The following is a 13170-nucleotide window of genomic DNA, read 5'->3' on the forward strand; positions in this document are numbered from 1 at the left end:
CTCCCTTAGACAGAGAAATCTGTGGAAGTAGCTACCAAGATCTTTCCAGGGTAATAGAGGTTGAGAAGGTACTTTTTTCCTTTTTCTTTTTCCCCATTGTGAATTTATTTGCTTCTATATTTATTTGCTCCTAACAATTTAGATACCACAAGATTTCCTTCATTGAAAATTTCTGAAAACCAGAAAATTTATTATCTTAACTACTCACATTCTAAGTAAACTGCGTAACTATTCCTTTCAAGCTACTGTAGCTCATCTCAACCTGGAGGCTGCCCCTTCTTCTTCCTTTCTCTGTTTTTCTGAAGTTTTTTTTTATGTGTATGTATGTGAGACGGTATGAGTTTATGTGAACCATTTACAGTGCAGGAACCAGCAGAGGGCAGAGACAATGTCAGATACCATGCAACTGGAGTTCCTGGCTATTGCTGCATGCAGGCAGGTCAGTATTGAGAACGGAACTCTGGCCCTCTGCAAGAATAATTAGCAGTTTTAACCACTGAACCATCTCTCTAGCCCCAGACCTTTGGCTTCAAAAGCACATGGGAATACTTGATATGCCCTGTTGCCTTTTTGGGGAGGGGTCAAATCAAAGCATAAAAGTATAGTGAAGTCATCCATATGCATTCAAACAGCACACATTCCTTATATATATTACTGGCGACAGATTTGGAATTGACGTGTATGTGTATGCGTGCACACAAAGCAAGAACAGAAATATGTCCAGGAACCCATATGATCACATATAGATTATTCAATATCGTTGCTATGTGGTCTAAGAGAAGCTTTCTCTCCTGCTTCAGGGTATTCCCAACAAGAAAGAATAGTGTAATACTCAGGCACAGCCAAGTGGTGGTGCCACACACCTTTAATTCCAGCTCTCAGGAGTTATAGGCAGGCAGCCCTCTGAGTTCAAGGCCAGCCTGGTTTAGAGTGAGTTCCAGGACAGCCAGGCCTATACAGAGAAGCCCTGTCTTGAACAAAAAAAAAAAACAAAAACAAAAAAAAAACAAAAAAAACAAACAAACAAGGACTCAGGCCTAAAGCATCTCTGTCATGATCCTTCCTATTTTAGGGTGCTCAGAAATATTATCTTTGAGATATGCAGACACTGCAGGTTCATTAGAAGGCACACTTCTTGCTTTATGATCAATGCTCCTTATTTCTCCTCTTTCAGGCTGGAAATATCTTGATTAGGGTACATCTCAGTCTTGCCTGCCTTTCTCATTGCTCAGATCATACAGTCAAGACCATTTCTGTCTGGAGGAAATGACACCTCTGGTCTCCCATTAGATACTTTTGCTTCTGTCCTGGGCCTTCTGTAAATGGAAAGGGAGGTGGGTACTAAAGTGTAAGGTCGAGTTGTAAAGCTCCTTTACTAACATTTCTGACTGTGAGCTCACTGAATTTGCAGAGGGATTTTTTTTTCATAGTGCATCCAAAAGACCTTTGGGGTCACAATTGGGGTAAACATTTATATGGCTGAAGCCTCCAAAAGAAACTCAAATTAGACAAGAAAACGTACTTAGTCCTAGCCTACCATGGTGGTACATGCCTTTAACCCAACATTGGGGAGGCAGAGGAAGGCAGAAGGTCTCTTGTCTGTTTGGAACCAGCCTGATCTATATAGTGAGTTCAGGGCCAGCCAGGGCTATACACTAAGACCCTGTCTCAAAGAACAAAAAGCTTAGTTCTGGAAAAGAATGAAGCCCCAAACTAAAATAAATCTGACCTCAAGAAGACACATTTTTCTATTGTCAACATAGGTTAAACAATCTAGTTTGGGGATTTGCTTGTTTGTTTTCTATTTTGGAGGTAAAATCATGTTATGTAGCTTGGGTTGTCCTCGAACTCACTGTCCTCCATTCTGTGTCTCAGATGGGGTGTCTATTGCTGTGATAAAACACTGAGACCAAAAGTAACTTAGGGAGGAAAGATTTATCTCACCTCACAACCTTCAGGGCACTCAGCATCGCCGAGGGAAGTCAGCAGAAATCTGGAAGCAGGAACGGAAGCAGAAGATAGAGAGGAACACTCCTTACTCACTTCCTCAAGGCTTGTTCAGCCTGATTTCTTACACAACTCAGAGCCACCTGTTCAGGGTTGGCGCCGGTGGCCCACAGGGAGCTGAATCCTCCCACGTCAATCATTAATCAAGAAAAGGACCTACACAACTTGTCTCTGTGTCAACTTTACGGAGCATTTTTTTTCTCATTTAAGATTCCATCTTCCCAGAGACACCTAGGTTTGTGTTAAATTGACAAAATGAGCCAGGATAGTCTGCTTCCCAAGTGCTGGGACTACAGGCATTGCCATCATGCCTAGCCTTACGGTCCCTCTTTAAAGAATTTTTTTATTGCTGGGCATGGTGGCTCATACCTTTAAGCCCCGCACTTGGTAGACAGAGGCAAGTGGATCTCTGTGAGTTCAAGGTCAGCCAGGACTACCAAGTGAAACCCTATCTAAAAAAAAATAGGTCTGACAGTGGTGGCACACACCTAATCCTAACACTCAGGAGGCAGAAGCAGACAGATCTCTATGAGTTCAAGACCAGTGTGGTCTACACAAAAATACCCTGTCTCAAAAAAAAAAACAAAACAAAACAAAATATAAATAAATATTTTTTGTTGTTTGTCATTTTTCCCTTTTTATACTTAGATAAGTCGAGAGTAGAGAAGTAACATGGGATAGGTCTAAATGGGAAGCCTCAAAAAATGGGAAGGAATAAGGGTAATGGGGCAACAAAAATTACCAAAATACCTTATATAAATATATGACATTATGGAGGAGTAATAAATAAATACTTTAAAAAAGAATTTATATGGAGGTGTTTATAAGTGGTTCAGGGATGAAAAGACATCCAGAATAGATAGAGGTTGCCAAAGAGAAACTCTGATGAATGAGGCTTTGGGAATTGGTTTCTATGGGGTATGAGATAGTTTGCTGTGTTGGGTGGTTTCTTCATGATTGTATCAGTTAAAACAATAATAGCTATTTGCTAGGTGTTGGTCATTGTGCTTCAGATACTATGCTAAACTCTTTGTGCACATCTTATAAAAATCTACCAATAAAGCACTATACTGTTATTATCATCCCAATTTTCAGACAGGAAAATGCAAGGCATCCAAGATACTCCTCAGCGTCCCAAGAAGGAAATAATATTAACTGACTAAGCAGTAAATGTAAGCAAACAATTTCCAAAAAAACATGTGAGTAATGAGAGAAACAGCTGGCTGTCTGGACAGTCACCCAAGTTCCTCTGCAACATTGGGGCATCCATCTTCAGCCTACAGGTCATGCATATTTGACAGACCTTTCTGTGAAGTAGGACATTCTGAAGGGCTGTCCCTCCTTGTCTTGACAGTGTTTGGCAGTCTCTCTCTTTTGTGTCCTGCTTGTCTAATTAGGACAGCATACTGTCAGCAGTCAAGGCAAGGGCATTTTCTTGCCCAGCAGTTTACTTTTGCCACAAAGAATGTAAACTCCGTGTGGAGTTTCTTTGATGCCCAGTATCTTCTCTAGTGCCTCCAGGAGAAGACATGTCTTTTTATCATAAAAAAGAAGAACCTAGGTTATTTAAACATCTTAAATGCCATATTCTGTAAATCTCTGAAGTGTTTGAAGATGACCTGTCTATCTAAAATATATCTTTGTTTGACCTTGAAAACATAGCTAATGTGACTATAAGTTCAATTATAGTAGGTGACTAATTACTAGCCTGCATTTTCTTATTATCCTAAACAGTTGATAATAATTTTCAAGGACTAGAGATTTGCATTACATTGTTGAATGAGCTGTATAGATACATTGAATGATATTAGAAATGTGTGTACAGTATGTTTTTAAAAATTTAATCTCAAATTTGTATCAATATACAAAATTTGTATAGAGTATACCAAAGTCCAAGTCAATGTAAAACATTTAAAACTAGTAACTGCTTTTTAAAAGCAAATTCAATAATCTACCTTTTTATCTTATCATAGCTATATCCTCCCTTTTTTTTTTTGGTTTTTTTCGAGGCAGGGTTTCTCTGCAGCTTTGGAGCCTGTCCTGGAAATAGCTCTTGTAGACCAGGCTGGTCTCAAACTCACAGAGATCCGCCTGCCTCTGCCTCCCGAGTGCTGGGATTAAAGGCATGCACCACCACTGCCCGGCTCATATCCTCCCTTTATTTCAGAGTAGATTTAATAATCTACCCTTTTATTCTTTTTTTTTTTTCAGTGTAAAGCATTTTTATTTTTTTTTCTACCCTTTTATTCTATCACGTCTATATCCCCTTTTGTATTTTCAAAACAAGAACCTTGAATCTAATTTCCTTTTTTCAACTTTTTTTCCTGACCATTACCAATAATAACTTGTTACCAATCCCCCTAAATAATGACAAATATCCATAATCCATTTTTGGGGACGTGAGCATAGTTTACTATGCTATTTCCTGCTGACTGGGTGATGTGGGAAGTCCTTCTATATATGTGTTGCTCTTATTGGCTAATGAATAAAGAAGCTGGCTTGGCCTGTGATAGGGTAGAGTAGAGCTAGGTAGGGAAAACTAAACTGAATGCTAGGAGAAAGAAAGTAGAGTCAAAGAGATGCCATGTAAGGTCGGACGGTGGTGGCACATGCCTTTAATCCCAGCACTCGGGAGGCAGAGGCAGGCAGATCTCTGAGTTCAAGGCCAGCCTGGTCTATAAGAGCTAGTTCCAGGACAGGCTCTAGAAACTACAGGGAAACCCTGTCTCAAAAAAAAAAAAAAAAAAAAAAAGAGATGCCATGTAGCCACCACTGGAACAGACGAATCTTGCCAGTAAACCACAGCCACGAGGTGATACACAAATTAATAGATATGGGTTAAATTAATATGTAAGAGTTAGCCATTAAGAAGCTAGAGCTAATAGGCCAAGCAGTGATTTAATTAATACAGTTTCTGTGTGGTTATTTTGGGTCTGGGCAGCTGGGAACAAACAAGCGGCCTCTGACAACAACTGGGGACACTGATATTCTTATGCTGACCCAAAGAAAGTTTAAGATTATGGTCAAGTCCTGACTGGAGTATTCTACGAGGCTGGATCATCTCAGCCAGCAGTCTTGAAGCTGTTCGGGATGTAGAACTCAGAGGAAACTGCAACAGAGGTGCTCTAAAATGTTGGATTATCTGGGCTATCTATTCCCAGTAGAGATTTTTCAGGGGGTCTTCCTCAATCAAACCTAATTTTTTTAACCAAGAATAAATGCACAAACTCTCATTTCCTGTGGAAACAAAAGCAAAATCTATTCTCCAAAGTAATATATCTTTTTAAAAAATATATTTATTTATTTATTTATTTATTTATTTTGTATACAATATTCTGTCTGTATGTCTGCAGGCCAGAAGAGGGCACCAGACGTCATTACAGATGGTTGTGAGCCACCATGTGGTTGCTGGGAATTGAACTAATGACCTTTGGAAGAGCAGGCAATGCTCTTAACCACTGAGCCATCTCTCCAGCCCAAAGTAATATATCTTTTGACTTAAATTTTGAAGTCACGGCATTTTTAAAATATATAAATTTGCCCAGAGACTGACAAGGGTTTTTGTGTTTTTCTTTTCCATTTGAATCTGTGTCTGGAGTGTAGGAACACTGGTTATTAAACTTGAAACAGTGTAATCACTAGTTTAAAGTTACTTAAAGGGATCATTTATAGAGGAGAGAAGCAGACCAAATTTTATTCTTTATGTGGAAAAAAACAATATGATGTTTGTTTATTTGTTTGTTTGTTTTAGTTTTTGTTTTTCCAGACAGGGTTTCTCTGTGGCTTTGGTGCCTATCCTGGAACTAGCTCTTATAGACAAGGCTGGCCTCAAACTCACAGAGATCTGCCTGCCTCTGCTTCCTGAGTGCTGGGATTAAAGGTGTGCGCCACCACTGCCCAACAACAGTATGAATTTTAAACTCAGTGAGTTTTCCTCACATTTGTTTTTTTGTTCTTTCTATTAAGCACATTGGCTCAACCTATACTTTGTTCTGTAGGAAACAATCCATGCATCTGTTTAGAGCTTCAGTGTAACTAATATTTACAATTTCACTCAGAACCCTCAGCTCCTGCAGATGCCTGTCATTATTTTCTGCATTCACAGGTCCCCGAGTCATTATTTTCTGCATTCACAGGTCCCCGAAGGCAACTAGTAGATGCCATGCAGAAAATTCAGTCATAAGGCTTCTTAACTCAGCTTACGTTGAGTTCCAGAAGGGAATGAAAACAGCTCTTGAAGACTGGTGTGGTGGCTCAGTGGGGAAAGGAGCTTGCTGACAAGTTGTGTGACATGAGTTCAATCCCCAGGACCCACGTAATGGAATGAGAGAACTGATGTTCACTCTTTGTCTTCTGACCTCCAAATGTATCATAGCACACACAGAGAGAACAAATAGATGGAATTAAAAGGAGATGTAATTAAAAGAATCATCTGGAACTGGCTGTTTTTCCAGAGAACCTAGGTTTGATTCCCACCACCCACATGGAAACTCACAACCACCTCTAAGTCTAGTCCCCAGCTGATCTGAAGCCCTCTTCTGGCCTCCGAGGGCACTGCAGCACTTAATGCACAGACTTACTTGCACACACACACACACACACACACACACACACGTACATAAAATAAAGGGGAAAATAAATGCTGGGTGGTGGTGGCGCACACCTTTAATCCCAGTACTCAGGAGGCAGAGGCAGAGGCAGAGGCAGATGAACCTCTGAGTTTGAGGCCAGCCTTATCTACAGTTACAGGACAGCAAGGGCTACAGAAACCCTGTCTTGAAAAAGAGAGGAGGGGGTTCCCCCCCCCAGTAATCTGGCAGCTGAAGAGAGGCAAAGGATCTAATGTGGGGATCTGTCCACCTGGAAGCCGGGCTGGATGGCTGTGGCGCTGGCCTCTTCTCTTTGTACTCCTGAAACAGAGTTTGCCTTTTCTTTCTGTCCGTCATTAGTGTCCAATGTTCACTACATGAGGCATAATGAGTGGTTTAATTATCTAACAAGGTATGGGTTTGCACTAAGTCATCTCTTTGATTCTAGGGTTCATTTGCCATCATGGGAACATCCATGATTCATCCGGACGATTTTAACTCTAATACTGACACCAAAGGATGTTTTATGGACAGTTTCTTTCCTAACCAACTATAAGGAGGTAACGAGACCTTAATTACGAGAGTCTCATTCTCTGAATTAGGAAGTGTTTCTCCAGGGTAAAGTGTGTGCTCAGCACGAACAAAGCTGGGGTGGGGGTGTTACTCTGTAGCTCGTAGTGGCCTGGAATGTATTCCCCAAGTAGATCAAGCTGGTCTTGAATTTGCAGTTTTCCTGCCTCAGCCTCCTGAACAGAGATTATAGGTGTGTATCACCATCCCTCAGGGTAGGTGGTGTAGAACGAGAGCAAGAGCAATTCTTTTTTTTTCGTTCTTTTAACTTTTGGTTTTTTTTTTTTTTTTTTTTTTTTGACAGGGATTCTCTTTGTTCCTTTGGAGCCTGTCCTGGAACTCGCTCTGTAGCCTGGTCTCAGATTTACAGATATTCACCTACCTCTGTTAGGATTAAAGATGTGTACCACCATCACCTGGCTGTTGGCACAGGTTTCTGTCCTGCCCCGTGCCACAGCCATTCAAACCCAAAGAAACACACAGAGGCCTACATTAGTTATAAGGTGGTTGGCCTATTAGCTCAGGCTTCTTATTAATTAACACTTACATCTTAACCCATAATTCTTGTCTGTGTTAGCCATGTGGCTTGGTGCCTTTTGTCAGTGAGGCATTTTCATTTTGCATCCTCTGCATCTGGGTTATGATTACAGGCTGAGCCTTTCCTCTTCCCAGAATTCTCCTATTCTGGTTGCCCCACCTATACTTCCTGCCTGGCTACTGACCAATCAGCATTTTATTAAACTAATACAAATGAAAAATTTTTTCAGGGTACAAGACCATTGTCCCACAGCAGCTTAGCTCTCCCTTTCTCTTGTTCCCATACTCCACACCTTGAGTTTGGACCCCCATTCCTGTTCTGTGAGTTTTCCCCCTTACAATAAAGAATAATCTTGGAATCTTTTGGAATTGGTTTGGGATTATTTGACTTGCAACCCTCCCCCACACACACTTTCCACATTCAGCTTCAGTTCCAGGCAAGCCTGAGCTACATAGCCAGATGCAATATCCAAAAAGTTCTTGAAAAGAGACAATCACACTGAGCATTGTTGTGGGGTATTCACCAGAGAAGGTTGCTTAGACATGGATTTAAGCCAATAGAAAGTCTTTATTAGCCAGCCAGCAACTACACTGGTTGTTCATGATCCCAGTGTAGCCGTAAGCCTTTCTTAGGATGAGCTTTTAAGAACAAAAATCATGTTCTGGGTTGACATACTTCAGTTTAATGAGAACAATTTGCCAGTCAATCAAGCCTTAGAGGGGAGCTCCAAGCCAATTAGAGACTCTTTCTCAACAAACAAAGGAGATCACACACACACACATGCACGCGTGCACGCGCGCGCGCGCACACACACACACACACACACACTACACTGTGTAACATTACAGAAAACTCCTGATTAAGAGTGAAGAGTCTTGATATTGAGTCCAGCTTGTTTTCTTAACTACTTGAATGTCGTTGGGTAATCCAATTAAACCTACTTGTTTTCAGTTTCCTCATCCCTTAGATCCAACAATCCCAAGAAACAACTGGCCTGGCAGCGGATGACTCCTGCAAGCGCCATTGCCTCCTGGTGCCTCCAGCAGTCTTGCTTTTAGCTCCAACACCTGCCTTGGAATCTTTAATCTTTATTAAAAGATAATTTTGCCATATCAACCAGGCTTGTGCATTTAGCAAAATGATCTCTTCCATTGCACAATTGCAAAATCAAACTGAGAGAAGACAATGCTGCTGACATACCCTGTGTCACGCACACCATAAAACTTTAGGAGTAGGCTGGATTTTAATTAGGATCACTAGGTTTCCTCAGACTGTCTGGAGGCAAGGCTTCCAGAACTGTACTGACTGTGTATGTAGCCTCTCACCTCTCTCTCCTCACATCCTCCTCCTTCCTGATATTGCCTTTACCCTAACCTTAAGTGGCTCCACTTTCTCAACACTTTACAGTGCCTCGCACCCACTCTTCCTAAAACACACTGTCTACCTTTCTCTTCCCTCTTTTAATCAGTGCCTAAGATGGTTGTGATGGTGTATGCCTGTAGTCCCAGTACTGCTGAGGTACAGGCAGGAGGAGTGGGAGTTCAAGGTCATACTTGGGTACAAATGGAGTTTGAGTCTCAGAACAGACAGTGTTTTTGACACACAAATGCAAGCATGTATACACACACACACACACACACACACACACACACAGTTTTCATCTCAAAGGTAGTAAGAGTTTTTTCTGGAGTCAAATATGCCCGGGAACACAAATTTAGGTTGCCTCAAGTCCCATGTTCCAAGACAGTCACAGTCTAATGAAATCTTTATAGTGACAGAGCAGAGTGAGTTATGCATCAAGACATCTTAAATATATACCTTTACATTTCTGTCTTTATTTGGGCAGGGTGGGGCACACGCCAAGGCACTCCTGTGGAGGAGGGAGTTGGGAGTTAGTTCTCTCCTCCCACCATGTGGGCTCTGAGCACTGATTGAATTTAGGTTGACAGACTTGGAGCAAACACCTTTCTCAGTTGAGCCTTCTCGCTGGCCCCAAGACACTTTAAAAAGTAGAATGGTGAAGAAAAGAAAAAAGAAGAAGAAGGGGAGGAAGAGGAGACGCTGGTGGATGCTGTGGGTAGGCGGGTGACAGCAGAGCAGAGAAACCTCCGCTGTAGACTTCAGATTTAATCTGATAACACTTAGCTTTGGATGAAGCTTGGAGTCTGTTCCTACATCCTGAGATAGAGCTAAAGGGACCGAGATTAGGGTGGCATGGCAGACATGAACGAACCAGGCTGGAAAAGTTTTGAGGACTGCAGAGTGCCCTAGAGACCCAGCTGGGCCAGATCCTGAGGTTCCTTCTGAGCCTCTTATGCCCCTGTGGATGCCCACTCCCCAAACTGCTGCGAGTGAGTAGTTGCAGCTTGCTTGCTTGCTTTTCTTTCCTTTTTTGTTTTTATTTTGAGACAGAATCTCTTGCTGCATGGACTGGGACTTAAACTCCTGATATTTTTAATTAACTTTTTGCTATTGTTTTCAAGATTCATTTTGATTTTTTTAGTGTGGGTGAGTGCCTACATGTATGTCTATGCACCATGAACGTGCTTGGAGCCCTCTGGAGGCTAGACTAAAGGTATCAGATTCCCTTGGACTGAAGGTATAGACAATTGTGAGCTGGCCTTCCTCGGGTGCTGGGACTTGAAGCCAGGTCCTCTAGAAGAGCAGTCAGTGTGCTCTTGACTGCTGAGCCTTTGTATTTGTTTCTTGAGTTTTATATGATTTGTTTTGGTCGTCTCCATTCCCTCTCCCCCAACTCTTGCCAAATCCACCCCCATTCCCTACCCACCCAAACTTGTGTCCTTCTGCCTCCCCCATTAAGAACAATTTGTGCTGCCCAAATATTTGTAGAAGTGTACTCTTCCACTGGAGCGTGGTCAACTTATCAGGGGCCAGACTCTTAGAAAAACCTCTTTCTCCCTCTCCCAGTAACTAACAATTGCCAATACTTCCTTACCAGGGTGGGACTGTGTGCCAGATACCCCTATTCATGCTGGGATTTGCTTTGACTACTGTAGGGGAATATGTTACAGTAGTGTTTCAGGGATACCCTGACTTACTAGGAAGCCAAGATATACTTAGAGCCACAATAGGACAACTCTGGAGGGGTGGGGCCTCAATAGGACAGCTCTGGAGGGGTGGAGACACTATAGGACAGCTCTGGAGAGGTGGAGCCACAACAGGACAACTCTGGAGGGGTGGGGCCTCAATAGGACAGCCCTGGAGGGGTGGAGCCACAATAGAACAGCTCTGGAGGGGTAGAGACGCAATAGAACAGCTCTGGAACTCTGGAGGGGTAGAGTCACAATAGGACAGCTAACACTATTGTTACTTTTTGCTGCCTGGCCTTGCTCAGGCCCCTGTTAAGGAGCTTTGTAGCAAGGTTCTTCTGTTCTACTCAGCCTTGCTGAGGCCCCCTAGGGAGCATCTCGGCAAGGTTTTTCAGTTCAGTTCCCTAAGGGACGTCCTAGCCAGATTCTCCTAGTCTGCGCCAGGGAATGAAAGCTGCCACCCAAGATTCTTTAGAGAAGGAGATTTATTTGGGAAAGAGGAGTCCAGGAGAGTGGCTGCCTCTGCCAGGGAGGGATTAAAGGCATCATCAAGGCAGCCTCGTGGCAGCGAGGCTTATATAGGGCTTCTTAGGGGCGGAGCTTTCCCAGGGAGAAGGGGCATTGGTTAGTTTTTCCCTGCTCAGGGATTGGTCAGTTTAGCTGGTGGGGCAGAGATTGCTCTGACTTCATGGCCAAACTGTGTATTTTTCACTGGTCCTCTTTAGCTTTTTTACTCTAATTTTAGGAAGAGGGGATGCTTCTTTTTGTTTGTTTGTTTTGTTTTTATGGTTTTTTTTTTTTGAGACAGGATTTCTCTTGTGTAAGGGCATGTTTCTCTCACTGGCCCTGATTTTAGGGACAAAGTGTGTTTCAGAGCCAGGGCACATGTCTTTAGTCCTGGGTTCAGGGATAAAGATGTTGCTTTCCTAGCTCAGGCCTCAAATACAGGGTGTGTTTCTTTCACTGGCTCTAGATTCAAGAGTCAAGGCGCTCAGTGATTGCTTGGTTTCCTGCTCCAGTTGTGTCTTTACCCTACAGCTAGGGCTCCCACATGCTTCGTGCATGCTGTCACAGTCACTGGGCGTTCACATGTGCAGCTGCTCTTCTGTGTCCAGAAAACATTTCCCTATAGTCACCTACCACTCTGTTCTTAAACTCTTCCTGCCCTTTCTTCCAAAAAACGATCCCTAAGCCTTGGAGGTGGGGTGTGTGTAGAAGAGATGCTCCTTTTAGGGCTGAGCACTCTGCAGTCTGGGTCTCTGTGTTAATCATAACCTATGGCAACTAGAAGCTTCTCAGAAAAGAATAGAGAGAATCCCCTAGGACAGCCAGGACTACATAGTGAGATCCCATCTCAAAATAAAAGACACAAGTACACCCAAGGGGAAATGTTAGAGGTACTTTAATTATCAAGATAAGAGAATCAACTTAAATTAAAAAAATTGAGGGAGTCAGCCATTGCCCAGCTAGCTCAGTTGGTAGAGTATGGACTTCTTAATCCCAGGGTCGTGGGTTTGAGTCCCACGTTGGGCACCAAGTATTGAAATAACCAGGTTAGCTAAGGATAAAACAATTATATTTAAACTGGGCGGTGGTGGTGTACGCCTTTAATCCCAGCACTCGTGTAGTAAGAACGGCAGAGGGCCGCTTCCCGCCACCCGGATCACACACGGGTAGCTTTACACCCAAAATAACAACACACAAATTGTATTCATTTAAACACTGCCTGGCCCATTAGTTCCAGCCTCTTATTGGCTAATTCTCACATCTTGCTTTAACCCATATTTAGTAATGGGTGTAGCACCACGAGGTGGTGGCTTACCGGGAAAGATTCATCATGTCTGACCTGGTGGCTGGCTCCATGGCGTCTGCCTCACTGCCTTCTACCCAGCATCCTGTTCTGTTTACTCCACCTACCTAATTTTCTGTCCTATCAAAAAGCCAAGGCAGTTTCTTTACTAACCAATGAAAGTAACAGATAGATGACTCTCCTCCATCACACTCGGGAGACAGATGAATCTCTGTGAGTTTGAGGCCAGCCTGGTCTACTAGAGTGAGTTCCAGGACAGGGACAGAGAAACCCTGTCTTGAAAAACCAAAACCAAAACCAAAACCAAAACAAACAAACAAACAAAAAGAATTGAGGGGCTGGAGATGTAGCTCAGCAGTAGAGAGCTTGTCTGACATTTCTAAGTCTTTAACTCAGTTTCCAGTGTTCAAGGGTGGAGAGATACAAGGGTTTCTGCTGTTCAGTAGACACGTGAGAGTTCAAACCCAATAATCATCAGGGAAATGGATACTAGAACTGCAGCAAGAGTCAGGAAGTACCTCAGTAGGCAAAGGCACCTACTGCCAACCCACACTGCCTGAGGTGGACTCGTGGGACCCACATGGTGGAGGAGGAGTACCAACTCCT

This window comes from Arvicola amphibius, chromosome 12 (assembly GCF_903992535.2).
Source record: "Arvicola amphibius chromosome 12, mArvAmp1.2, whole genome shotgun sequence".
Classification (NCBI taxonomy): Eukaryota; Metazoa; Chordata; class Mammalia; order Rodentia; family Cricetidae; genus Arvicola; species Arvicola amphibius.